The sequence below is a fragment of the Schistocerca americana genome, chromosome 8 (assembly GCF_021461395.2).
Source record: "Schistocerca americana isolate TAMUIC-IGC-003095 chromosome 8, iqSchAmer2.1, whole genome shotgun sequence".
NCBI classification, from domain to species: Eukaryota; Metazoa; Arthropoda; class Insecta; order Orthoptera; family Acrididae; genus Schistocerca; species Schistocerca americana.
Window position 1 is genome coordinate 313,422,549 of NC_060126.1, and position 27,780 is coordinate 313,450,328.

Here is a 27,780-nt window from a genome sequence, read left to right on the forward strand (position 1 = left end):
TGATAAATATAAACTTCTGAAGAAGGGCATTAAGTGCCTGAAACCAGTAAGGAAATTAAATTTCTTTTATGCAACTGCCTGTTTATTATTTCACTATATACCATTACAGTTGCTGTGGATAAATAAAATACTAAATTTATTCTTTATTACTAAGATACTCATTCAGTCGATTAAAGTTACGGAAATCCATGACACCTGGCAGCGCTTTTGACAGCTTGCAACTGCGAAGCGCTAACGTCTGTAGGGAAAACAATAACTCGGTTCAAATGGCTCTGAGCACTATTGGACTTAACATCTGTGGTCATCAGTCCCCTAGAACCTAGAACTACTTAAACCCAACTAACATAAGGACTACACACACATCCATGCCCGAGGCAGGTTTCGAACCTGCGACCGTAGCGGTCACGCGGTTCCAGACTGAAGCGCTTAGCACCGGAAAACAATAACTGTCTACAGAGTTATGAGGTGTTACCATAGAGACTTTTACAAAATGGCACTGTTGATACGCGGAGCTGCTGCGCTCAGCGTACACAGGCTGTGAGTTTCTAGCAGAAAATTCGCAAAATGAACACTCGACCAGTCGCAGGTCTGTTAGAACGTATTATGTATTCTTGTTTTATGACATGGTCTACGTTCTTGAGGATCTCCTCACTAAGGACCTATGGAACGAGAATCATACTTTAACTACTCGCAAGTGTGGCGCATATGCGACAATGATTATCCCAGACAAGTGTAAACTATATTCTGGACTGAAATTCTATCTGAGGTGCCTACCGTTCCCAACCACTGCGCTCTCTTCATATATTAATGCAGGAGAGTAGGAACTCATTAAATTGGTGCGAAGAACTACCCGCTAAGCATAGAAGTGTTTCAGGTTGGCTTGGGCCGCTTGATATACACTCCTGGAAATGGAAAAAAGAACACATTGACACCGGTGTGTCAGACCCACCATACTTGCTCCGGACACTGCGAGAGGGCTGTACAAGCAATGATCACACGCACGGCACAGCGGACACACCAGGAACCGCGGTGTTGGCCGTCGAATGGCGCTAGCCGCGCAGCATTTGTGCACCGCCGCCGTCAGTGTCAGCCACTTTGCCGTGGCATACGGAGCTCCATCGCAGTCTTTAACACTGGTAGCATGCCGCGACAGCGTGGACGTGAACCGTATGTGCAGTTGACGGACTTTGAGCGAGGGCGTATAGTGGGCATGCGGGAGGCCGGGTGGACGTACCGCCGAATTGCTCAACACGTGGGGCGTGAGGTCTCCACAGTACATCGATGTTGTCGCCAGTGGTCGGCGGAAGGTGCACGTGCCCGTCGACCTGGGACCGGACCGCAGCGACGCACGGATGCACGCCAAGACCGTAGGATCCTACGCAGTGCCGTAGGGGACCGCACCGCCACTTCCCAGCAAATTAGGGACACTGTTGCTCCTGGGGTATCGGCGAGGACCATTCGCAACCGTCTCCATGAAGCTGGGCTACGGTCCCGCACACCGTTAGGCCGTCTTCCGCTCACGCCCCAACATCGTGCAGCCCGCCTCCAGTGGTGTCGCGACAGGCGTGAATGGAGGGACGAATGGAGACGTGTCGTCTTCAGCGATGAGAGTCGCTTCTGCCTTGGTGCCAATGATGGTCGTATGCGTGTTTGGCGCCGTGCAGGTGAGCGCCACAGTCAGGACTGCATACGACCGAGGCACACAGGGCCAACACCCGGCATCATGGTGTGGGGAGCGATCTCCTACACTGGCCGTACACCACTGGTGATCGTCGAGGGGACACTGAATAGTGCACGGCACATCCAAACCGTCATCGAACCCATCGTTCTACCATTCCTAGACCGGCAAGGGAACTTGCTGTTCCAACAGGACAATGCACGTCCGCATGTATCCCGTGCCACCCAACGTGCTCTAGAAGGTGTAAGTCAACTACCCTGGCCAGCAAGATCTCCGGATCTGTCCCCCATTGAGCATGTTTGGGACTGGATGAAGCGTCGTCTCACGCGGTCTGCACGTCCAGCACGAACGCTGGTCCAACTGAGGCGCCAGGTGGAAATGGCATGGCAAGCCGTTCCACAGGACTACATCCAGCATCTCTACGATCGTCTTCATGGGACAATAGCAGCCTGCATTGCTGCGAAAGGTGGATATACACTGTACTAGTGCCGACATTGTGCATGCTCTGTTGCCTGTGTCTATGTGCCTGTGGTTCTGTCAGTGTGATCATGTGATGTATCTGACCCCAGGAATGCGTCAATAAAGTTTCCCCTTCCTGGGACAATGAATTCACGGTGTTCTTATTTCAATTTCCAGGAGTGTACATACTTCACCTCGAGCACCAAACACTTAAATAAGTTGCCACTTGTACATGCCTTTTATATACAGTGAATATTGCTTACTGAAAATTCGGTCGCAGTTACGTATTTTTAATCAGGGTCCAGCTAGTCTGTGCCCTGAATCTGTGTGCCTTCTTCCTCCAACTCGGCTCAGACTTCGCCTCCTTACAGGCTGCAGATAAACCTGCTTAAAATTAACTTCTCGTTGTGATTCACTCCATCACACAAACAAGAAGTGAGATTCAATTCACTTCCATATATAATCTTCAAAATTACAACTTGGCATGATAAATGAGGACAGCTACGAACTCGTATGCTGCCTCTATGTACTACGTACATATCAGATGTGATATTCGACTCGATAATAATTACAGTACATTTGTTGTCTTCGACATTTCGCGTTCTTATATTTCATGGAGCTCTTTCTTCCGCACCTTCCGCTCCATGTAACTCCTGTCTCCACCTGAGCAAGTAGGATCGTATGACTATCACCCACCTCCATACAGTCACTGGATCGTTTGTTCTGGTATCAGCGCCTACGATTTATGGCACTTCCCAACAGTGGGGTGCTCACCACTTATCAACTACTCTCGGTCACGAACATATTTTCTCTGACGTATGTACAGGGTTATTACAAATGATTGAAGCGATTTCACAGCTCTACAATAACCTTATTATTTGAGATATTTTTACAATGCTTTTCACACACATACAAAAACTCAAAAAGTTTTTGTAGGCATTCACAGATGTTCCATATGTGCCCCTTGAGTGATTCGGCAGACATCAAGCCGATAATCAAGTTCCTCCCACACTCGGCGCAGCATGTCTCCATCAATGAGTTCCAAAGCATCGTTGATGCGAGCTCGCAGTTCTGGCACATTTCTTGGTAGAGGAGGTTTAAACACTGAATATCTCTCATAACCCCACAGAAAGAAATCGCATGGGGTTAAGTCGGGAGAGCGTGGAGGCCATGACATGAATTGCTGATCATGATCTCCACCACGACCGATCCGTCGGTTTTCCAATCTCCTGTTTAAGAAATGCCGAACATCATGATAGAAGTGCGGTGGAGCACCATCCTGCTGAAAGATGAAGTCGGCGCTGTCGGTCTCCAGTTGTGGCATGAGCTAATTTTCCAGCATGTCCAGATACACGTGTCCTGTAACGTTTTTTTTTGCAGAAGAAAAAGGGGCCGTAAACTTTAAATGGTGAGATTGCACAAAACACGTTAACTTTTGGTGAATTGCGAATTTGCTGCACGAATGCGTGAGGATTCTCTACCGTCCAGATTCGCACATTGTGTCTTTTCACTTCATCATTAAGAAAAAAATGTTGCTTCATCACTGAAAACAAGTTTCGCACTGAACGCATCCTCTTCCATGAGCTGTTGCAACCGCGCCGAAAATTCAAAGCGTTTGACTTTGTCATCGGGTGTCAGGGCTTGTAGCAATTGTAAACGGTAAGGCTTCTGCTTTAGCCTTTTCCGTAAGATTTTCCAAACCGTCGGCTGTGGTACGTTTAGCTCCCTGCTTGCTTTATTCGTCGACTTCCGCGGGCTACGCGCGAAACTTGCCCGCACGCGCTCCACCGTTTCTTCGCTCACTGCAGGCCGACCCGTTGATTTCCCCTTACAGAGGCATCCAGAAGCTTTAAACTGCTCATACCATCGCCGAATGGAGTTATCAGTTGGTGGATCTTTGTTGAACTTCGTCCTGAAGTGTCGTTGCACTGTTATGACTGACTGATGTGAGTGCATTTCAAGCACGACATACGCTTTCTCGGCTCCTGTGGCCATTTTGTCTCACTGCGCTCTCGAGCGCTCTGGCGGCAGAAATCTGAAGTGCTACTTCAGCCAAACAAAACTTTATGAGTTCTTCTACGTATCTGTAGTGTGTCGTGACCATATGTCAATGAATGGAGCTACAGTGAATTTATGAAATCGCTTCAATCATTTGCAATAGCCCTGTATTTAAGAACGTGATACCTCCACTCAAGAAATGGGATATATAACTACATATCCCTCCACTGAGAGAAAAGATATCGTAGCAGCACATTCATCTTTAATTATTGTACAAGTGCTATAGAAATAGACACGATAACTTCGCTATCACTTTCAGTTTTTCTTTGCGTTTATCACTGCAGTAAGCATTTCTTTGTGTTTGGTTTGCCCGCAGCTCGTGGTCGTGCAGTAGCGTTCTCGCTTCCCGCGCATGGGTTCCCGGGTTCGATTCCCGGCGGGGTCAGGGATTTTCTCTGCCTCGTGATGGCTGGGTGTTGTGTGATGTCCTTAGGTTAGTTAGGTTTAAGTAGTTCTAAGTTCTAGGGGACTGATGACCATAGATGTTAAGTCCCATAGTGCTCAGAGCCATTTGAACCATTTTTGTGTTTGGTTTCACCACTATCACGAAAATTTTTTTTCGTAGGTGGTAAATATTATCTATAATTCTACGATCAAACGTCAGAACACTGACATTGTGTCCTCGGAAACAGGTAAAATACTTAACTTTTGTAATTTTATTTATTCAGTCTGGAGAAAATGCTACCTTATTCAGGGTCTCTATCCTTGTGCAAATAATAATATTCGTAAACATTTTTCAACACTGCCCTTCCAGGGATTAAGTGCTCTTTCCTCTAACTTCGCACCCTCGCTAATATGATGTACCTTTCTTCCCATAAAGTGGTTGGGGTCCTCTCTTTCTTGAGTACACCCGAACTTGGTATAAGTTCCCTTCTCTGGGATAACTTACCCATAAACTTTCATAAAGTGCGTCGTACAGCTTCTTTACTATTATTTTGAATACTCTAGTACTTATACCTTCTGTTTTTCTTTTTCCTGTATCTACATCCCCCACCAGACTCCTACAGACTTTCAGTCTTATCTTTGGGTATGCTGACACCAGACTAACTCGTAAAAAAACTATTTTTGTTCCTCAATGTTTCCCACATCTGCTTGATATTGTTTGCATGACTGTTCACTGTTTCCATATATATATATATATATATATATATATATATATATATATATATATATATGTGTGTGTGTGTGTGTGTGTGTGTGGGTGGGTGGGTGTGGGTGGGTGGGTGTATGTAAAGAGGGAACTCAAAGTTGGTCCTCAGAGTTGAGAAATAAGAAAGTGAAAATCAATAGAATCAGAGTGCTGGACCCGAAGAAGGAAGGAAGATAGACCCCAAAGACATAATCCCTTCCCACCCCTTTACCCCAGAACATCCTCCCTGCCAAGTTCTTCATCGGAACACTGCAGGACGCAGAGTGGTCGACATATCCCACAGAATGGTAATGTCCCGACTTCACCCGAACAGGCATCGAAGGATGAGTTCGACATCCTACTACGGAATGCCTGTAGATAGCAAACAATAGCGCTGTGTTAATTGTGTGTGTGTGTCTTGTAACGTCTGCAAATCCCTCACCTGCCCTATAAAATGGTTGCACGAAAAGCATTATTCAACATGTTGCAGTTGCTGTGAGGGTTCCTCCGAGCCATAATCTGTAGGTAGCAGTCATCCACTGCAGTAGTAGCCCTCGGGCGGCCTGAGCGAGGCATGTCATGGACAGTTCCTGTCTGTCTGTACCTCTTCCATGTCCGAACAACATTGCTTTGGTTCACTGCGAGATGGCTGGACACTTCCCTTGTTGAGAGCCCTTCCTGGAACAAAGCAACAATTCGGACGCGATCGAACCGCAATATTGACCGTCTAGGCATTGTTGAACTACAGACAACACGAGCCATGTGCCTACTTCCCGATGGAATGAGTGGAACTAATTGGCTGTCGGAGCCCCCCCACGTCAAATATGCGCTGCTCATGCATAGTTGTTCACATTTTAGTGACATCCCTGAACAGTCAAAGGGACTGTGTCTGTGTTACAATATCCACAGTCAACGTCTGTCCTCAGGAGCTCTGGGAACCGGGTTGATGCGAAAGTTTTTTTTGATGTGTGTATTGTCGAGGGTATTAGCTAAACACTCCTGCTAATCAGAATGAGATTTTCACTCTGCAGCGGAGTGTGCGCTGATATGAAACTTCCTGGCAGATTAAAACTGTGTGCCCGACCGAGACTCGAACTCGGGACCTTTGCCTTTCGCGGGTAAGTGCTCTACCATCTGAGCTACCGAAGCACGACTCACGCCCGGTCCTCACAGCTTTCAGGAGTGCTAGTTCTGCAATTTTCGCAGAAGAACTTCTGCAAAGTTTGGAAGGTAGGAGACGAGATACTGGCAGAAGTAAAGCTGTGAGGACCGGGCGTGAGTCGTGCTTCGGTAGCTCAGATGGTAGAGCACTTGCCCGCGAATGGCAAAGGTCCCGAGTTCGAGTCTCGGTCGGGCACACAGTTTTAATCTTCCAGGAAGTTTCACTCCTGCTAATGCTCAAGTTTTTCATCATATCGAGCAAATATGTCACTATTACTGTTAAGGTCCAAGCCGTTGGATGACAGTATTTTGTTATTAATATCTTTAAATTGATTTTGTATCTTCTTATTATTTTCCTCATTAAGAGTTTGTACCTGCTTAGTAAATTCATCGAATGCTTCCAAAATTATTTGTAAATTCATAACGCGTTATGTGGTCATCTTCCTTATGGCGATTTATTGCCCGTCTCAACACCCTTATCGTCTATATTGATGTTCTTCATTATAAAATTGTATTGTATTGTACACTCGTCTTATTTCATCACTCACATCACATACAAGTTTTTAAATTGGTCGCAAGCACAGCTCACCGTGTATACTGTATACTGCGTGCTGCCGACGGACTGTGCATCGACTGCTAGTTGCTCACGGCTGCGTGCAGCCTCCGTGCTGCGTGTAGGCTGCAATGTGCCGACGAGTGCGTGTGCGCTGCAATCTTTTGACGACTACTTGTAGGATGTGTACTGTCGTTAGGTTAATACTGGTTCTTTTCTCCCCAACAGAGTTCCTCTTCCTTTTTCACTCAATTTTGTTATTCGTTTCTGATTCAGTTTTATGTCTGTAGTATATAGAACGCCTTGTTGTTTTGTTCCCGTTAACGTTGGCAACGCTTTTCTCCTTGGCGATTTCTTACGAAACTTTCTTGAAATTTGGCCTTTTCCTTACACTTTATCTGTCTTTTAGCTGCTAAGGTCATCACATGAAGCGTTTTAGGCTGGCTTGGGCTGCGTGGTGGTTTGGTATACTTCACCTCAACCACCAAACACTTAAATTAGTTGCCACCTGTACATGCCTTTTATATACAATGAATGTTGCTTACTGAATACTCGGTCACCGTTACATATTATTAAGGGGAGGTTTACTGTCTTTTGGTTCAAAAAATCGATTTTTTAAAAATTGCATTTTTGGATCCATAAAAGTGTTTAGAATCCACCCCTGAAACGGGTTTTCCGAATATGGAACGGAAATGTTTGTTATTCGCGGTTGAAGAAAAAAATGCACTTGCCTGAAATCGGCCTTTTTCACGCCCAGTTTTTTTCTTTCGGAGGATGAGTTATTGTACCGGTGCTTGGGAGGAAAGACACAAAATTCAGATGAAAGCTTGAACGCGTGTGTTTGGAAGTTAGCCCCCAAGCATTTGTATTCTGGTGTGAAGACTGTGGAGATTACGACTTTCCTGGCAGTGAGCAGCTTCATCGAAGGGTATATAGCAATTTTGAAGACGATGACAACGATGGACGTCACTCTGGGACTCTATTCGATGCAGTTCGCCAAGCATTCGAACGACCACCGAATTCAAGCGGCCGAAAACCGCTTGTCACGGGCCGCACGAGCGGCTCTGGAGCAGCGCGGGATGGCCCAGATCGAGCAGAGCGCCCTCTATGAGGAAGAGGAAGGACTAGTTTATGGACCCGGAATAGCAGATTGAAAGTAAGTTGCATATTACTGCATATATATGTAGTCAAAACTTCAAACGTGTTTTTCTCGAAATAACTTTTTTTTTATCGCGCGGTATGGTAACTTCAAATCTACTGAACCGATTGGCATGATTCCTTGTTTACAACGAAGCTAACTAAATTGTCTAGGAGTTTTACCACTTTTATTCCGATCCATCGACTATAAATATTTTTATTTGGCCAACGAAGTCGAAAAATCGATGAAAAAAAAACCTATTTTTTTTCAAATGGCCGCCATTTTGTTTACTGTGGTCCAAATAACCTAAGCGAGGTACAACTACTAAAGAATCTTAAATACTTCGCTAACGTCAACTCAATTTTGATTTCAGACGAGACAGCTGACCTGCGACATATAGCACGTGGAGGTCTACATCGAAATGTTGTTTCGTTCCGACGGCACTTCCGCATTTGCTCTTCGACATTTCCGGTCGAAAAAATTTCTGTTTTTAGAGGAAATATCAATAAAAATTTTTTTAGAGGAAATATCAATAAAATTTTTCTTAGAGGAAATATCAATAAAAATTTTGATCAAATTTGACATTGATATCTATAACAAATTTTGATAAAAAGAATTCTCAAAGGACATGCTTTTTTTCGGGCTAAAGATAGTGAACTTCCCCTTAATCAGGGTCCAACTAGTCTATGCCTTGAATTTGTGTGCCTTCTTCCTCCAAAATGGCTCAGACTTCGCCCCCTTACAGGCTACAAATAAAAGTGCTTAAAATTAACTTCTCCTTCTCATTCACTCCTCCAGCTAAATAAGAGGAGATTAAATCCCCCTTCTTATATTCTCATCAAAATTTTAAACCAATATATCATACATGGGGACAGCTGCCAACTCACATATGTAATAGTTGTGATATTCTACTTGATAATTGACAACTGTAACACACTTATTATCTGCGATATTTCGCGTTCTTAGATGTCATGGAGCTCTTTCTTCTGCATCGATCACTCTATCGAACTCCTACCTCCACATCAGCAGGTACGGTCGTCTAACTGCTAGCCACTTTCGTACAGTCGTAGTTCACACTTTCGTACAGTCATTGGATCGTTAGCTTTGGTATTAGCAGCTACGATTTAAAACACCTGCCAACAGTGACATTCTCATCACTTATCGACTACTCTGTCACGAACATCTTTTCTCTCATTCAAGGAATGGGACGCATCAAAACAAGCTATGTCCGTGCTGAAAATTGGGATAGCTAAAGCTATTCTAGGTCAAAGTACATGGGCAACACAGTAATAGGAATTTAAAAGTACTTGGATTCATGTTGCTAGTGAGAGGTTTTGTCATACGATGTTTCCAATTACCAAATTTAACTATAAAATTCTTAATATTATCAACTGACAAAACTGAATCATATTTCTGGTCTTCACTTGTTCTTACTCATATTTAGAATAAGTACATTAGCAAAAAGGAAGGTAGAGAAATACACTCAATTAAGAATACGTCTTCTCATTTCAGCGGAGTAGGTTATAGCATGAGATTAACATTGTATTAACAGCATATCACCGCCTTCATAATAACCACAATCTCTTAAAGGAAGAGTATAATGAGACTTCACCAAATGATATAAAAACCCGAAGGCAGGCAACAAAAGTGGAACCATGGGGTAGCGTGATTGCACTCTGTCTTCTGCATTAAACTGCGTTATTGCTACCTTCATAAAAGCTCAAAAACTAGCTTTGGACGTATCGAACTTGTGTTTTCTGTTACATTAGCATTTGGGGTATTTATTTAAATATTATCAGTAGTCATGATCACCGGACCTATTTTTGATCGAGTACAGCGTACGAAGTAGCAAGATTTAACATGCGTACTTATAAGAATAAGGCATTTTGAAATCAGTCAGATTATCACTTGGGACATCAAACTACGTGTCTTGGTCAGTCCATTGTATGAAACGAGCACGTCAGACATTTCCGTAAAATATGATTAACAACAAATGACGGCCTGTAAAAGGCTAACAACTATTTTACTCACAAAACATTTTATATTCTGGGCATCCGCAGCTGTTGAAAGGCATGATGTAAAGAATTACGCTAATACGAGGGTCACTCCAAAAGAAATGCACGCTATTTTTTTTAATCTATGTTTTATTCTACATGTTTGAAAGTTTTACATTGTGTAGATACATCCTTTAGGAAAAATATTTTCATTTCTCCACATAATTTCCTTCCCTCTCAACTGCCTTACTCCATCTTGGAACCAGCGCCTGTATACCCGCACGGTAAAATTCTAGATCAACCTGTTGGAGCCACTGTTTGGCATTGTGCACAAGGGAGTCATCATCTTCAAGCCTTGTTCCACTAAGAAAGTCTTCCTGTTTCCCAAAGAGATGATAGTCACACGGAGCCAGGGAAGGACTGTAAGGCGGGTGTTTCAGTGTTGTCCATCCAAGTTTTGTGATCTCTTCCATGGTTTTTTTACTGGCATGTGGCAATGTACTGTCGTGCAACAGCAAAACATCCTGCTTTTGCCGATGTGGTCGAGCACGACTCAGTCAAGCTTGAAGTTTCTTCAGTGTTATCACATATGCATCTGTCAGCAGTCACCAATTGGTTCACTCTGTGCACATTGTCTGGAGTGTGTGCAGTACGAGGCCTGCCGCTGCGAGGACAATCCTCGATATTGCCGTGCCCGCTTTCATCACGTAACCTGCTTGCATCTCCAAACACCTTTTTCAACCTCTTATGGATGATTCCCACTGTCTAGTTTTCACAGCACAGGTATTCTATGACAGCACGTTGCTTCTGACGAACGTCAAGTGTTGCAGCCATCTTGAAGACATGTTGTGATGGCGCCACTCACGGGAACAGGTTGAACTAAGTTTGGAAACAAGCGGGAAGGATGTATCTACATACTGTAAAACTTTCACACATGCAGAATGAAAGCTGTATTTTTACAAAAATAGTGTGCATTTCTTTTGGAGTGACCCTCGTAGCTGGTAAAATTCTTATTTTGTTAATACACAACCGGTTTCGCGGCCTAAAGCTACATCATCAGGTGCAACAACGTTAAATATCGTTTACTTTTTTTTTTTTTTTTTTTTTTTTTTTTTTGGACATGTCTTTGTCACCCTTCACTCGCCAATATAACTACACAAAAGTACATTTCACTGGTAGAAACTTAAAACCAGTGTTGACTGCTGAGTTAAGAGTAGTAGTAACATGTGCTACCTGTCTAGGCATTAAGCTTCATGTCACATCTATGATTACACCAATGAGTGAATCTGCAACTGAAAACAAGACATGGATTTGACATTCTTCTTCACTGCGCATCAGAATTAAAGGATCACTTTTTCGAAACCCCGTAAGTGTCGCCTTTGTGACGCCTAAGTTTGAAATTTGGTTCAAAGGTGTGGGTTCCTGCCCAATCGTCTCTTATAGGGTGCTTAAGAAGCTGTTTTCTCGGATAGCTAGACAACATGCAAGTAAATCATATTATTGGAGTTTATTGCAGTAATTGAATTGACATTATTTAACTTTGATTTATAAGTCGTGTCGAAAGCAATTCGCGACATGCAAATAATCAGTGTCTGCCGCATATAAAATGTCAATGAAAGTAATGTATACTGATCACAAGTCACGGCTCTTCTAGTGCTCTCTTCTGGTCCTGCTCTACCAGTGTCCATCTTCTACTGTCCGTCCGAGGCTGACAGAAGCGGCGCTTATATTCTGTTCGGATAGAGGCCGCTCCTGTCGTGGTGTGGTCCTAGTCAGTGAGCTAATGGCTGACGTCGTCTCGGCCTTGTGCGATTACGTTCTTGATCTTCATGTCGGCTCTTGTCGTTAAGCCGGAAGAAAAGGTGGCTACGACATTTCCTGTGTAACCGTGCTAAAGCATGGTGCCTTGCAACGTTACTCTCGGATTCGACGACGCTTCAATGTGTGTGAAATCTTATGGGACTTAACTGCTAAGGTCATCAGTACCTAAGCTTACACTCTACTTAACCTAAATTATCCTAAGGACAAACACACACACCCATGCCCGAGGGATGACTCGAACCTCCGCCGGGGCCAGCCGCACAGTCCACGACTGCAGCGCCTGAGACCTCTCGGCTAATCCCGCGCGGCGACGACGCTTCAGACATCAAGATTCGACAAGTGGGAAAAAAAGGCCAGAGCTCACAACATGTGACCTGTAAGATGGGTAAGTAATAGCACATTGATACCAGGTTTCAACATGATCTTCCAAAGGCTATTGTGCGTAAGTCACATGATGGGAGGGTCGTTATACCTCGTCTTACCCACATTTCACCCCTTTTTTTGACGGGTCATGGAGGTCATAAACGCAACGCTCAGAACTGAAATCACGCAATTTTCTTATCAGTAGCCGAGCAAAACATTTCAGACACACCGACGCTCAAAATTGACACGAAAAGGCCTCAGAGGGTGGCTTAGCCCGTCAATGAAACCACCACTTTACTCGTGATGTTGATTCCCACACATTTCGCCATCGAGAACGACATTTTGCTGTGTGGTAAGCAACAGCAAGACGTTCTGGACGATCTTTGATAGTGCTGACATCTTCTTGGTGCTTCAGTCCTTCTCTAAGGGCATCGTGGGCTAGCAACCCCACTGACATGATCTCCCCACTTTTGAGCGTAGCGCGACCACAGTTTTTGCTCTGGTGTACAGGATGGAACCGCTAGTGACCAGTCAAAACCATTCGATGAAATCTGAATGTGAGCAGAATCAGCAAAGCTTTCCTATACTTTTTCAGAGCTCCTGTTTCATGTGCTCCTGTAGTGTGGCTATGGACGGGCGCGACAGTGACACATGCGTGAATAAAACGACGAAGATTCCCTCTATGGCCCATCAGTTCGACAGTAACCTCGGTAGCACCCGCCCTCATTTATTGAAATTTTTAAAATATACCGTAACAGAGAACACATTCGAGGTAGTGCCAAGTGACTGCAGAAAGCCTACTGACTCCGTAGGTGTATCAAGAGGTTGACTGTCTGCAGACTCCTAACACTGCTTCGAGGGTTTTCTCTTTACAGGCACATTTCTAAAAATCTCAATAAATGGGGGCAAGTATCATCAAGGTTATTGCCGAAAAGGGGGGCCTTGGAGGGACCCATTGTGGTTTTATTTACGCATGTGTCAATGTTCCACTCCTACATGATCACGCTACAGAAGACCGTGAAACAGCAGCACTGGAAAAGCATAAGAACACTTTGCTGAGTCTGTTCGCGTTCGAAATTCGGCGAATGGTTTTGATTGGTCACAAGTCGTTCCGCCCTTCACACCAGATCAAAAACTGTGGTCGCGTTGCCCTCAAATGGGGTTAGATCACATTCAGTGAAGTAGCTAGAACGCGATGTCCTTAGGAAAGGATTGAAGCGTCAGTAAGATGTCTGTAGTATGAAAGATTGTCAAGAATGTGTCCCCGCTCCTCATCGCACTGCGAACCGTTGCTCTGAAGCACGAAATGTGTGCAGATCAACGTCCTGACGGACGGATGGTTTACTGATAATCTTTATGCCGTGCCCCCCCCCCCCTCCCGCCCCCGCTTTTTCATGTCGATTTTGAGCGGTGGTGTGTCTGAAATGTTTTCCTCGGGCACACATAAGAAAACTTCATGATGTCAACACTGGCCATCGGTGCTTCTGACCTCCATCGCAGAGTCATCAAAACAAGGGCGACGTGTAAGACGAGGTATAACGACCTTCTCGGGCTGTGACACGTCCTCGATGACGCTGGGCAGAATTGTGGTGAAATTTGGTGCCAATGTGAGATCATTAACCCAATTGAAACGTTACATGTTCTTCTGAGCTCTAATCTTTTCCTCGCAAGTGTCGAATTTTGCTGTTTCTTTGAACCAAATTTAAAATTTATATGTCCGAATGTCAGACAACTAAATGAGACTTTAATACGCTGCAGTCTTCCCCAGGGAACAGAAGTTAAAAAGAAACGTGAACTGAACGTTTCATTTCAAATAAGTACCCCGCTCATCCAATTATAGTCGGTGGTGACTTTAATCTACCCTCGATATGCTGGAAAAATTATACGTTTAAAGCCGGCGGCAGACATAAAACGTCATCCGAAATTGTACTGGATGCTTTCTCAGAAAGTTATTTTGAATAATTAGTTCATGACCCCACTCGAAGCGTAAATGGTTTCGAAAGCATACTTGATCTCTTAGCAACTAATAATCCTGGACAAATAGTGAGTATTGTGACGAATACAGGAATTAGCGACCACAAAGCAGTTGCTGCTAGGCTGAATATCGTAACACCTACAACCATCAAAAAGAAGCGCAAAGTATTCTATTTAAAAAAGCTGATAAAAATGCTCTTAACGCCTTTTTAAGAGAGAGTCTTCCCTCCTCCTGATCTGATCATGTAAGTGTAGAAAAGTTGTGGAATGTTTTCAAAGAGATAGTATGGACAGCAATTCAGAGATATATACCACATAAATTAATAAGTGATAGTACTGGTCCCCCATGTTACACAAAACGGGTCAGATTGCTGTTGCAGAAGCAACGAAAAAAGCACGCCAAATTTAAAAGAACGCAAAATCCGCGAGACTGGCAAAGTTTTACAGAAGTTCGAAATAGGGCGCGTACTTCAATGCGAGATGCTTTTAATAATTACCACAACGAAACTCTGTTTCGAAATCTGGCAGAAAACTCAAAGAGATTCTGGTCATACATAAAGCACACCAGTGGCAAGGCACAATCAATACATTCAGAGCGCGATAACAGCGGTGAAGTCACTGATGACAGTGCCACTAAAGCAGAGTTATTAAACACGGTTTTCCGGAACTCCTTCACCAAAGAAGACGAAGTAAATATTCCTGAATTTCAATCAAGAACAACTGCCAAGATGAGAAACATAGAAGTAGATATCCTCGGAGTAAGGAAGCAGCTTAAATCACTTGATAAAAGCAAGGCCTCCGGTCCAGATTGTATACCAGTCAGGTTCCTCTCGGAGCATGCAGATAAAATAGCTCCATATTCAGCAATTACATACAACCACTTGCTCACAGAAAGATCCGTACCTAAAGACTGGAAAATTGCTCAAGTCACAGAAATACCCAAAAAGGGAAGTAGGAGTAATCCGCTGAATTACAGGCCTATATCACTAACGTCGATTTGCAGTAGGGTTTTGGAACATATACTGTATTCGAACATTATGAAGAACCTCGAAGAAAACAATTTATTAACACATAGTCAGCACGGTTTCAGAAAATATCGTTCTTGTGAAACACAACTAGCTCTTTATACTCATGAAGTAATAAGTGTTACCGACGGAGGACGTCAAATTGATTCCAAATATTTAGATTTCCACAAGGCTTTCGACAACCGTTCCTCAGAAGCGTCTTCTACCCAAACTGCGTGCCTACGGAGTATCGCCACAGTTGTGCGACTGGATTCGTGATTTCCTGTCAGAAAGGTCACAGTTCGTAGTAACAGACCGAACATCATCGAGTAAAACAGAAGTAATAATCGGCGTTGCCCAAGGAAGTGTTATAGGCCCTCTATTGTTCCTGATCTATATTAACGACATAGGAGACAATCTGAGTAGCTGTCTTAGATTGTTTGCATATGATGCTGTCATTTACCGTCTTTTGAAGTCATGAGATGATCAAAACGACTTGCAAAATGATTTAGATAAGATATCTGTATGGTGCGAAAAGTGGTACATTGACCCTGAATAAGGAAAAGTGTGGTATTATGCACATGAGTACTAAAAGAAATCAGCTAAATTTCGATTTCGCGATAAGCCACACAAATCTGAAGGCTGTAAATTCAACTACTTAGGGATTACAATTACAAATAACCGAAATTGGAACGATCACATAAAATATTGTGGGTAGAGCAAACCAAAGACTGCGATTCATTGGCAGAACTAAAGAGACTGCTTACACCATGCTTGTCCGCCCTATTCTGGAGTATTGCTGTGCGGTGTAGGATCCGCATCAGGTGGGACTGACGGATGACATCGAAAAAATACAAAGAAGAGCAGCTCGTTTTATACTATCGCGAAATAGGGTAAATAGTGTCACAGACCTCATACGTGAATTGGAGTGGCAATCATTAAAACAAAGGCGTTTTTCGTTGCGACGGGATCTTCTCATGAAATTTCAATCACCAGTTTTCTCCTCCGATTGCGAAAACATTCTGTTGGCACCCACCTACATACGGAGAAATGATCATCACGATAAAATAAGAGAAATCAGGGCTCGCACAGAGAAATTAAGTGCCCGTTTTTCCCGCGTGCCGTTCGAGAGTGGAACGGTAGAGAGATAGCTTGAAGGTGGTTCATTGAACCCTCTGTCAGGCAGATTATTGTGAATATCAGAGTAATCACGTAGATGTAGATGTAGAACGAACTAGGGCAATGATAAGCTCCATTAAACGTCAGAATGGGCTGGCATTCGGAGAGCTGCCTGAGAGAAGGAGGCTGCCAGAAGAAAGTTATCGGCAGCGGAGCACTCCTTGGATGAGTTCGTCGGTAGACCAGCTACATTTGCGAAAGTGGTGGGGTTTACCAAATTCATTCATGAGCAGTGCCTGCAAGCCCGCCCAGTAACAAAACGGATTTCGCCTTTTTTTTAGTGTCCGGGGCTGCAATATTAGCTATGCGAGAAGTGATGGTGTGCTCGTTTTATTACGTGCTTCTGTTTGAAGTTTACTTATCTTTTTAGGTGCTACCAATTCTTTAGAGATTGTCACGTATTTGGTTTTATCTTATACCGAAAGATGGGTATTTATTGTGTGTTGTTGCAGGCGTAGTTGGCCATAGTCTACAAACAGTAACGGTTGGCGTCTCTCAGGCTGCTGTTGTGCAGTTGCTCTTGGGTTGGGTCACTATAAGGACAGCTGTGGTGTCTCAGACGCCTCCTGCATCGCCAAAGATCACTGAGTCTACCGCGTATTCCGACAGACTTGACGTACTGGTGCATGTTTGCGAACGGTGGACAGCAGTGGGGTGGTGAATCTCTGGGCTGAAGGTGACTGTAAGAGGTTCCTCCACTGCAGTCCCTGTGGACCTTAGTAGCAGGTGCAGAGTACTGATTGTTGCTGATTAGACAGAGGAGGTCAGCACAGTTCGTCTCATCTTCTGGGACTCGGATCTGTATACGTGTGCTACTCGGAAAGTAAGGTCCGACCGATCCACAGTGAAAATACGAGGAAGATTTGTATACCTGTGTGGGACAGTGTCTTTAGTATGCTCGTCGATCGCTCACGTCGTTCTTTTCAGGCCTGAGCGCACAGCGAGCATGCAAGGATGCCTGGAAAATAATGTTTCCCGCCAACTACAAATGCCTTTGAGAGATGTGGCCCGATGTCATGCAGCCCAAACAACGCAACTGTTATTCATTTCCTTCTTCAGGACATTCTCGGCCGCTGTACAGCCCAGATTCGGCTTCCTCTGATTTTCATCCCCGCTCACATGACCCGCAGACTATGGAGACAAAATTTTGGCACAGACACGCTGTAGATTTGCGTAGAGAGTTAGCAGCAATCACAGGTGGCTGCCTTGTATGTCGATGGTACTCTAAAGCTGTTAAAATCCTACCAAAAATGTCTGTCAGAAAGGCGAATATGCAGAGAAGTACTTAACAGATGCAAATAAAACATATGTGATATTCACTGTGGTTCCCGCTCCACGACCAGTAGCGGCCGAATAGCCCTCGTATATCTGCAAGATCCGAAGTTTTCCAGGCGGGGAGACAACGCCCTTTGGAATTCCAGCGGTCGACAAGTGTTAGAGAATGTTCACACCCTGGAAGACAAATGACTCATTCAGGTCCTTAATAATCTTCTATAAAGCACTGACATGACACAGTGACATCGCGTGAAATAAAGACTTTGACAACTCCTTGTACCCATGAACATGACTTCCAAATGATCAATACATTTGCAGACTGAATTCGTATTCGGGAGGACGACGGTTCAAATCCACATCTGGCCATCCAGAATTAGGCTTTCCGTGATTTCCCTAAAACTGCACCATTAAAATGCCGGGGTGTTTCCTTTCCTTCGCCATCCTTGACACAATCAGAGCTTGTGGTCCGTTTATGGTGACCTTGATGTCTATTGGACGTTAAACCCAATCTTCCTTCCTCTCCTTCATTAATATATTTGCTGTTCGTCTTTCACTGAAGACATTGTGCTACTTTGGAAAAGGATTCAAATTCCCGATCCAGCACTCACATTTCTGTTTCGCGTAGTTTTGACAAATTGCAAAATGGAGTTGTAACGACAGTTCTTTTGAAAAGGACTTTCGTTGCCCATTCTTCACCAATCTGATATTGCGCTCGTTCTTAATCACTCCGTTTTGACGGGACGTAAAAATGTAACTTTTCTTCCAACTTCCTTCGTTTCGTATATTTGGCATAAAAAGATATAAACATTTTTGGGCGACAGGAATTATATTTATTTGTTAAATCTTCGGAAGAATGAGTATTTATTTCCTGAAAGACCAATGATACATACAACTATGAACATGGACATGTTAAAAAAAATTTGATTTTCTGTCCATTTTGATACCTTGACGCAATAATGACAGCGTTACAATCTTAGCCCAATTACTGCCGACGGTATGGGAAATAGTATTCTACAAATCAACGTTGTGTTAAGGTCTTTGATACCTTCACATGTGTATCGAGCGTGTTTCTGTTTTAAATGAAAAAGAAAACGGTATCTCAAGCAGTAGGCGATTTCACAGTTTGCCATTTTGATGGTACGCTACCTAGATTTGGGTTCTCCTGATGTACTGTGCGTGTATACAGGGTGAGTCACCTAACATTACCGCTGGATATATTTTGTAAACCACATCAAATACTGACGAATCGATTCCACAGACCGAACGTGAGGAGAAGGGCTAGTGTAATTGGTTAATACAAACCATACAAAAATGCACGGAAGTATGTTTTTTAACACAAACCTACGTTGCTTTAAATGGAACCCCGTTAGTTTTGTTAGCACATCTTAACATATAAACAAATACGTAATCAGTACCGTTTGTTGCATTGTAAAATGTTAATTACATCCGGAGATATTGTAACCTAAAGTTGACGCTTGAGTACCACTCCTCCGCTGTTCGATCGTGTATATCGGAGAGCACCGAATTACGTAGGGATCTAAAGGGAACGGTGATGGGCCTTAGGTACAGAAGAGACTGGAACAGCACATTACGTCCACATGCTAACACCTTTTTATTGGTCTTTTTCACTGACGCACATGTACATTACCATGTGGGGTGAGGTACACGTACACACGTGGTTTCCGTTTTCAATTACGGATTGGAATAGAGTGTGTCCCGACATGTCAGGCCAATAGATGTTCAATGTGGTGGCCATCATTTGCTGCACACAATTGCAATCTCTGGCGTAATGAATGTCGTACACGCCGCAGTACATCTGGTGTAATGTCGCCGCAGGCTGCCACAATACGTTGTTTCATATCCTCTGGGGTTGTATGCACATCACGGTACACATTCTCCTTTAACGTACCCCACAGAAAGACGTCCAGAGGTTTAAGATCAGGAGAACGGGTTGGCCAATTTATGCGTCCTCCACGTCCTATGAAACGCCCGTCGAACATCCTGTCAAGGGTCAGCTTAGTGTTAATTGCGGAATGTGCAGGTGCACCATCATGCTCATACCACATACGTCGACGCGTTTCCAGTGGGACATTTTTCGAGCAACGTTGGCAGATCATTCTGTAGAAACGCGATGTATGTTGCAGCTGTTTGGGCCCCTGCAATGAAGTGAGAACCAATGAGGTGGTCGCCAATGATTCCGCACCATACATTTACAGTCCACGGTCGCTGTCGCTCTACCTGTCTGAGCCAGCGAGGATTGCCCACGGACCAGTAATGCATGTTCCGTAGATTCACTGCCCCGTGGTTTGTGAAACCCGCTTCATCGGTAAACAGGTAGAACTGCAACGCATTCTCTGTTAATGCCCATTGACAGAATTGCACTCGATGATTAAAGTCATCACCATGTATTTGCTGATGTAGCGACACATGAAACGGGTGAAAGCGGTGACGATGCAGTATGCGCATGACGCTACTTTAACTCAGTCCACCGGCTCTCGCAATGTCCCGTGTACTCATGTGTGAGTTCATGGCAACAGCAGCTAACACACCAACTGCACCCGCTTCTCCTGTGACGGGCCTGTTACGGACCCGTTTGCGTGCTACGACCATACCTGTTGCATACAGTTGGCGGTAGATGTTTTGCAATGTGAGGCACGTTGGATGCTCTCTGTCCGGGTACCGTTCTGCATACACCCTGCAGGCTTCAGCTGCATTTCGTCGACACTCGCCATAGATGATTATCATCTCCGCCTTTTCAGAGTTCGAATACACCATGGTCACAGTTGCTACAACACTACACAATCACAGACGTCTGGTAACACGATGTACTATAGTTGGTCTGCGTGCGGAGACGAATGCAGAATAACAATAGCAGCAAGCGCTACATGCGGACGCTGCGACAGCTAGACCAAACCACAACAGTGCACTACAGCCACACTCGTAAACACGGTCGTCATCGTAAACATGTCCATGCAGATGCTGCTCGCCGACGGTGGCCGGTGTTTGTACAACACGCAACTGAACGTCGGAGGTTTCAAGCGTCAACTTTAGGTTACAATATCTCCGGATGTAATTAACATTTTACAATGCAACAAACGGCACTGATTACGTATTTGTTTATATGTTCAGATGTACTAACAAAGCTAACGTGGTTCCATTTAAAAAAATGTAGGTTTACTTCCGTGCATTTTTGTATGGTTTGTATTGAACAATTACACTAGCCCCTCTCCTCACGTTCGGTCTGTGGAATCGGTTCGTCAGTATTTGATGTGGTTTACGAAATATATCCAGCGGTAACGTTAGATGACTCACCCCGTATAATGATATTAAGCAGTACAACATAAGGAGTGCTTACAAAGTTGTCATCGCTTACATTCTTTGAGATCTGAACATAATGCTGCGATATGTGATTTACTGCTCTACAACTCTCGCTTTCTGAACGTTTACAACTCTCGCTTTCTGAACGTTGCATCGTTCTACCTGTTGTAATAACCTTTATGACGACGTCTTAATTTTCCGGAAAACATTAGTCTACGGCAGGTACCGTCCACATTAAAATGTCACAGATGATCCCAGGAAATTAAGATGAGATTGCAAGCCTCTGTTTGGTAACAAGCGTTTTATTGACGTCCTAATTGCCGAGAAATTGTACGTACCCTCGCAACAGCCACTATCGAAGAGCGTGCCGCAAAAACTGCGAAGCTGGCGTTCCCACGGCTCGTCTTCAGGTCTACAGACGAATAATTACACTCGCCAGGCGCGTATCTGACGTATCTCCGGGACAGGAGGGGACTCGAACGACGAGCCGAGGTTAGGAGGGCGTGGGACGACGTCTCAGGACGCAGTGGGGGCGTGTGGTCAACGAACTACACGCCTCTGAAGAGCACGTCCTCAGGACAGAGCGTATAAGCCTCTGGTCTCGGCGATTCGCTTCAGATGTCTGGGTTTTTCTCCTTACTTACACCTCACTTTTTGGGTCTCTTTTAACCTAAAACCTGTGGACTGATCACACTTTGCCGTTGTAGCACGGAAAAAGTAAATAAAAAACCTGTACGGTGCTAAAAAAAAGAAAGAAACCTGCTTTAATGACAAAAGTGAAGAGTGAACCAATTACCCTAATGCAAGACCATGCAAGACCACTCCTGCACAACTACGAACGTTTATACCATACACGTTCACTTAACTCTTCCAAACTTTATCAAATTTTCGGTTAATTGTTTGAGTGCACCCATTCTACCATTATGATGCCCCGGATATAGAAGAAAGTGCCAAGTGTTGCCTCTGACTTCAGTCGACTCATATTTTTGTCTCTCGTTTGGACGATGGTGGTTCCCAATGCAAGATCTGACGAAGTCTACGTCTAATCAGCTCTTTAAAAACAGTGTTCTTCATTAACCCGTTTCAGAAGGAGCAAAAAAATCATTCCCTTGTTTTTGTGGTCATTACAAACACTTTTGACATGCACACCTTCCTTATGTTCAGCTCCCTAATTAAAATGCCTCAAAAGCTTTGCCAGTATTTCAGTAATAACTCCGAACACTCTATATTCGATCTTCCTGTATTCCTTCTTGAACTGTGCGATGTTTTCGTAGATTCTGGGTTAATGGAAATCCGTTGATCGATTATCGTTCTCCATATTTTAGACTAGTTAGGTGCACGCTGCGACCACTCATTTCCTTAGTTTCTGACACTATCTCAATGGACTCTGCTGTTGACTTGTAAGTTTTATTTTTAGTTCACTGAGTTTTTGGCAAGAGTGCACCGACATGTCTGTAGTATACTGATTGTCCAGTGCGAGGTGGTGCAGTGGCCACACTGTAGACTTGCGTTTGGAAGGGCGGCTGTTAAAATCCCCATCCGCAAATTCATATAAGGTTTTCCTAAATCGCTTAAGGTAGTTGGGGGATGATTCCTTTACAAAGGACATGGCCGAATTCCCATCTCATTGTTCCTCAGTCAGAGCCTGCGCCTTTCCTGTGATGAAGAAGGTTAAGCCCTATGCATCCTACACTTTCTTCTTTTTCATTCACTGCGCCCTAAGTTGACTGAGCAGGTTGAAATTTGTAAAAGCATTATAAATAGGGTGTTTAAGTTTCTATGTTGGTGCGCCACGTAGGGCTCTGTATGAAAACCGCTGACTGCGCTGTGTGCAGTCTGTGGCTCGTTGGCCTCATCGTTGGATTATTCGCTAGTGTAGTGTTGGGCAGTTGCATGTGAACAGCGCGTAGCGTTGGGTAGTTAGAGGTGAGCCGGCAGCAGCGGGGGAGAGATGCCAGAGTTTTGAGAAGTTACTATGAGCGGTGAACGTGTGTCCGTCAGAAAAAAGAAATTTGTAAGACTGGATGTCATTATATTTAATGACTTTCGAACACTATTAAGGTAAAAAGGTGAATGGCTTTTCAGATCATGATGCAAAAATTTTAACTTTAAAAGATTTTTGTGCTGCAACACGTGTTAAATATAGTCATCAGCTGTTCAGGAAAGCTGATCCAGTTGCTGTAGAGACCTTTGTAAATCTTATAAAGGAACAAGAGTGGCAAGATGTTTATAGCGCTGATACAGTAGACGATAAATATAATGCTTTTCTCAAGACTTTTCTCATGCTCTTTGAAAGTTGCTTTCCATTAGAACGTTTAAAACAGGGTACTAGCACAAACAGGCAGCCTGGGTGGCTGATTAGAGGGATAAGAATATCTTGTAGAACAAAGTGGCAATTATATCAAAACGTTAGAAACAGTCAAAATCTAAATGCAGCAGCCCATTACAAACAGTATTGTAAGGTGCTTAAAAATGTTATTAGGAAGGCAAAAAGTATGTGGTATGCAGGTAGAATAGCTAAGTCTCAGGATAAAATTAAAACCGTATGGTCAGTCGTAAAGGAAGTGGCTGGTCTGCAGAGACAAGTCGAGGATATAGAATCAGTGCGTAGTGGGAATGTCCGTGTTACTGATGAGTCGCATATATGTACAGTATTTAATAATCACTTTCTGAATATAGCAGGTGAACTAAATAGAAACCTAGTCCCAACAGGGAATCATATAGCGCTCTTAGAAAAAAGTGTTCCGAGACTGTTACCTGAAATGCTCCTCCATGATACTGACAAGAGGGAGATTGAGTTAATAATTAAATCACTAAAGACCAAGAACTCTCATGGATATGACGGGGTATCTAGCAGAATACTGAAGTTTTGTTCTATGTATGTTAGCCCAGTTCTCAGTCATATCTGTAACTTTTCCTTTAGGAGTGGTCGGTTTCCTGACCGATTAAAGTACTCGGTAGTGAAGCCACTTTATAAAAAGGGAGACATTGATAATGTTGATAATTTTAGACCTATTTCTACGCCATCGGTGTTTGCTAAAGTTATCGAGAAGGTTGTATATACAAGGTCACTGGAGCATTTAAATTCACATAATTTGCTGTCAAATGTTCAGTTTGATTTTAGAAATGGCTTAACAACTGAAAACCCTATATTCTCTTTTCTCTGTGAGGTTTTGGACGGATTAAATAAAAGGTTGCGAACGCTAGGTGTTTTCTTTGATTTAACGAAGGCTTTTGACTGTGTTGACCACAAAATATTACTGCAGAAGTTGGACCATTATGGAGTAAGGGGAGTAGCTTACAATTGGTTCGCCTCTTACTTTAAGAACAGAAAGCAGAGGGTAATTCTCCGCAATATTGAGAGTGGTAGTGATGTTCAGTCCCAATGGGGCACTGTTAAGTGGGGCGTTCCCCAAGGGTCGGTGCTGGGGCCACTGCTGTTTCTTATTTATATAAATGATATTCCCTCTAGTATTACAGGTGATTCAAAAATATTTCTGTTTGCTGATGACACCAGCTTGATAGTGAAGGATCTTGTGCGTAATATTGAAACAGTAACAAATAATGTAGTTCATGAAATAAGTTCATGGCTTGTGGAAAATAATTTGATGCTAAATCACAGTAAGACTCAGTTTTTACAATTCCTAACTCACAATTCAACATGAACCGATATTTTGATCAGACAGAATAGGCATATTATAAGCGAGACGGAACAGTTCAAGTTCCTAGGCGTTCGGATAGATAGTAAGCTGTTGTGGAAAGCCCATGTCCAGGATCTTGTTCAGAAGCTAAATGCTGCTTTATTTACCATTAGAACAGTATCTGAAATAAATGACACTTCAACACGAAAAATTTTCATACGCTTATGTCGTATGGTATTATTTTTTGGGGTAATTCTTCTGATTCAAAGAGGGTATTTTTGGCTCAAAAACGGGCTGTTCGAATTATATGTGGTGTAAGTTCGAGAACGTCTTGTCGACCCCTATTAAAAAAGCTGGGAATTCTGACATTGCCTTCACAGTATATATTTTCTTTAATGTCGTCTGTTGTTAGCAATATTAGCCTATTCCCAAGAGTTAGCAGCTTTCACCCAGTTAATACTAGGCAGAAACAAAATCTGCATGTAGAATGCACATCCTTGACTCTTGTGCAGAAAGGAGTGCAGTATTCTGCTGCATCCATTTTCAATAAGCTACCACAAGAACTCAAAAATCTTAGCAGTAGCTCAAACTCTTTTAAGTCTAAACTGAAGAGTTTCCTCATGGCTCACTCCTTCTATTCTGTCGAGGAGCTCCTGGAAGAGCTAAAAAATTAAGCAAATTCCAGTGTTACATTGTTGATTTTCTTCATTTAAACTTACGACTTGTCGCCTGAATATGTTTTTTTATATTTCATTTTATCTGTTTCTAATATAGTGTTATAATTTCATGTATTGACTCGTTCCATGACCATGGAGACTTCTCCTTAATTTGGTCCCTCGGAACAATAAATAAATAAATAAAAATAAATAAATACATTGTTTGTTTTTTATCAAAATCTTTCATTTGCTAACGATGCCTATCAGTCGCTAGTGCCTTCAGTAGTTAGAATCTTTTATTTAGCTGTCAGTATTGGCGCTCGCTGTATTGCAGTAGTTCGAGTAACAAAGATTTTTGTGAGGTAAGTGACTCAGGAAAGGTATAGGTTATTGTTAGTCAGGGCCATTCTTTTGTAAGGATTATTGAAATTCGGACTGCGTTGCGCTAAAAATATTGTGTGTCAGTTTAGTGATGATCAGAGTAAGTAAAGAGAGAACTGTCTGAGTACGTTCAGTTTCGTTCAGCTGTTTGAAAATCAAATAATGTAAGAGTTTTTTTCCAGAACTGTCATTTCTTACGTACAGTATAAACACGCGGTTCAGGGTCGGAAAAAGATTTTAGGCTGTGTTTCTACGACAGATAATTCTTTCGTTATGCGAGCAGTCTTGTTCCTTTCGTATCGTACCTCGTGTACGACTTCGTGGCGGCATGACAGGAGAAGGTTAACAAATAAGAAACGATGCGAGTTGGTAGAGTGCTCAAGACAGTGGATACTGGACGCATATACGGTCCAGCCACATGAATGTGACTGTCGCCTATGTTTGACGTCACCGTGCAGTAAACACTCATAGGCGGCAGGCGGCTGCACTAGCAGTAGAGGGTATATGAAGCTTGCCGGGGGGGGGGGGGGGGGGACGCGGAAAGCAGCTAAGTCGTTGTCGTAGTACGGAAACTGAGCGATTTGTCTGACATCCAGGAGGGCATGATCATTGGCTCTCGGGACAATGGTGGAAGCATTTCAGAAACAACTGAGTTTGTTAACTGATCGTGTGCTGCTGTAGTTAAGGAATTCCACGCGTGGCAAAATGGCGCTATTCAAAACAGACGCCGATGCAGTTGTGGTGCGCCATGGGGCATAGATGATAGCGGTGAATGACGCGTGCGGAGATGTGTACGAGCGAATAGATGTTGAACCAAGGGGCAACCAGCAGTGTCTCCTCAACAACCGTTCAACGAACGTTGTTGCGTATGGGCCTCCGCTGCAGGTAAGCTGACGGTTGTTCATTGGCTACGAAGGCTGCTATTTGCATGCCAATACAGCAGCTAGACGTCAGATGAGTGCAACAGGTGGTCTTCTCAGATGCATCACGTTTTATGTTCCACCGAAAGGATGACAGTTAGAGTGTAGGGCGTGAAACGTCTGGAAGCGAACACCCAGCAGCAATCGTCGCAAGGGACTAGGCCGGAGGAGCGTCATCATCTGTGGAATGTGTTCGTGGCATTCATTCTGGAAAGCACATTAGATCAACAGAAGTACGCCTCTATTCTTTGGGCCACGTCAACCCATACATACAGTTTATTTTTCCTTGGCAGCATGGCATCTACCAGGAGGAAATGGATTCTCAACCGAGAAATCTAGGGCAGCTGGCCACGGCGCTTTAGTCGGCATGGCTCCACACCCCTGTTGGTATTCTCTGCCTGAACGTATCGCAGCGGTTTACACTGCGACAAGTGGTTATTAACGGTTTTGACAGGTGTTCATACTAATGTGACTGGACAGCGTATTTGGGACGAGCGAAATTGAAATACTCACCAGACTATCCTCATTTAGGGCTTTCGCACACGTCGGCTTTGCGAATGCTGGTAACGTTTCTCAAAGAAGGTAACGAACTGTTTACTTCCCCGCCGGCCGGAGTGGCCGTGCGGTTCTAGGGGCTACAGTCTGGAGCCGAGCGACCGCTACGGTCGCAGGTTCGAATCCTGCCTCGGGCATGGATGTGTATTATGTCATTAGGTTAGTTAGGTTTAATTAATTCTAAGTTCTAGGCTACTGATGGCCTCAGAAGTTAAGTCGCATAGCGCTCAGAGCCATTTGTTTACTTCCGCTTCCTTCAGTGACCCACGCTTAGGATACGACAACAACTACGACGTCGTAGATGGGATATTGAACGATAACCCGCTTTTCTTTCCCTTAAAATGGCTTATTATCTCTAAGGTCTAACTGTTTAGATAACATCTGGTATACTGCTCTGCAGCTTCTATCGTTCTGTTGTGTATACACCCAATATTGTGGAGGTACGTTGTTAGTAACTGCGCTGAGATACACGTTGAATTTTTTTTTGTCAGTTTCTATTACTTTCTTTTTCCTTCATTTAAGG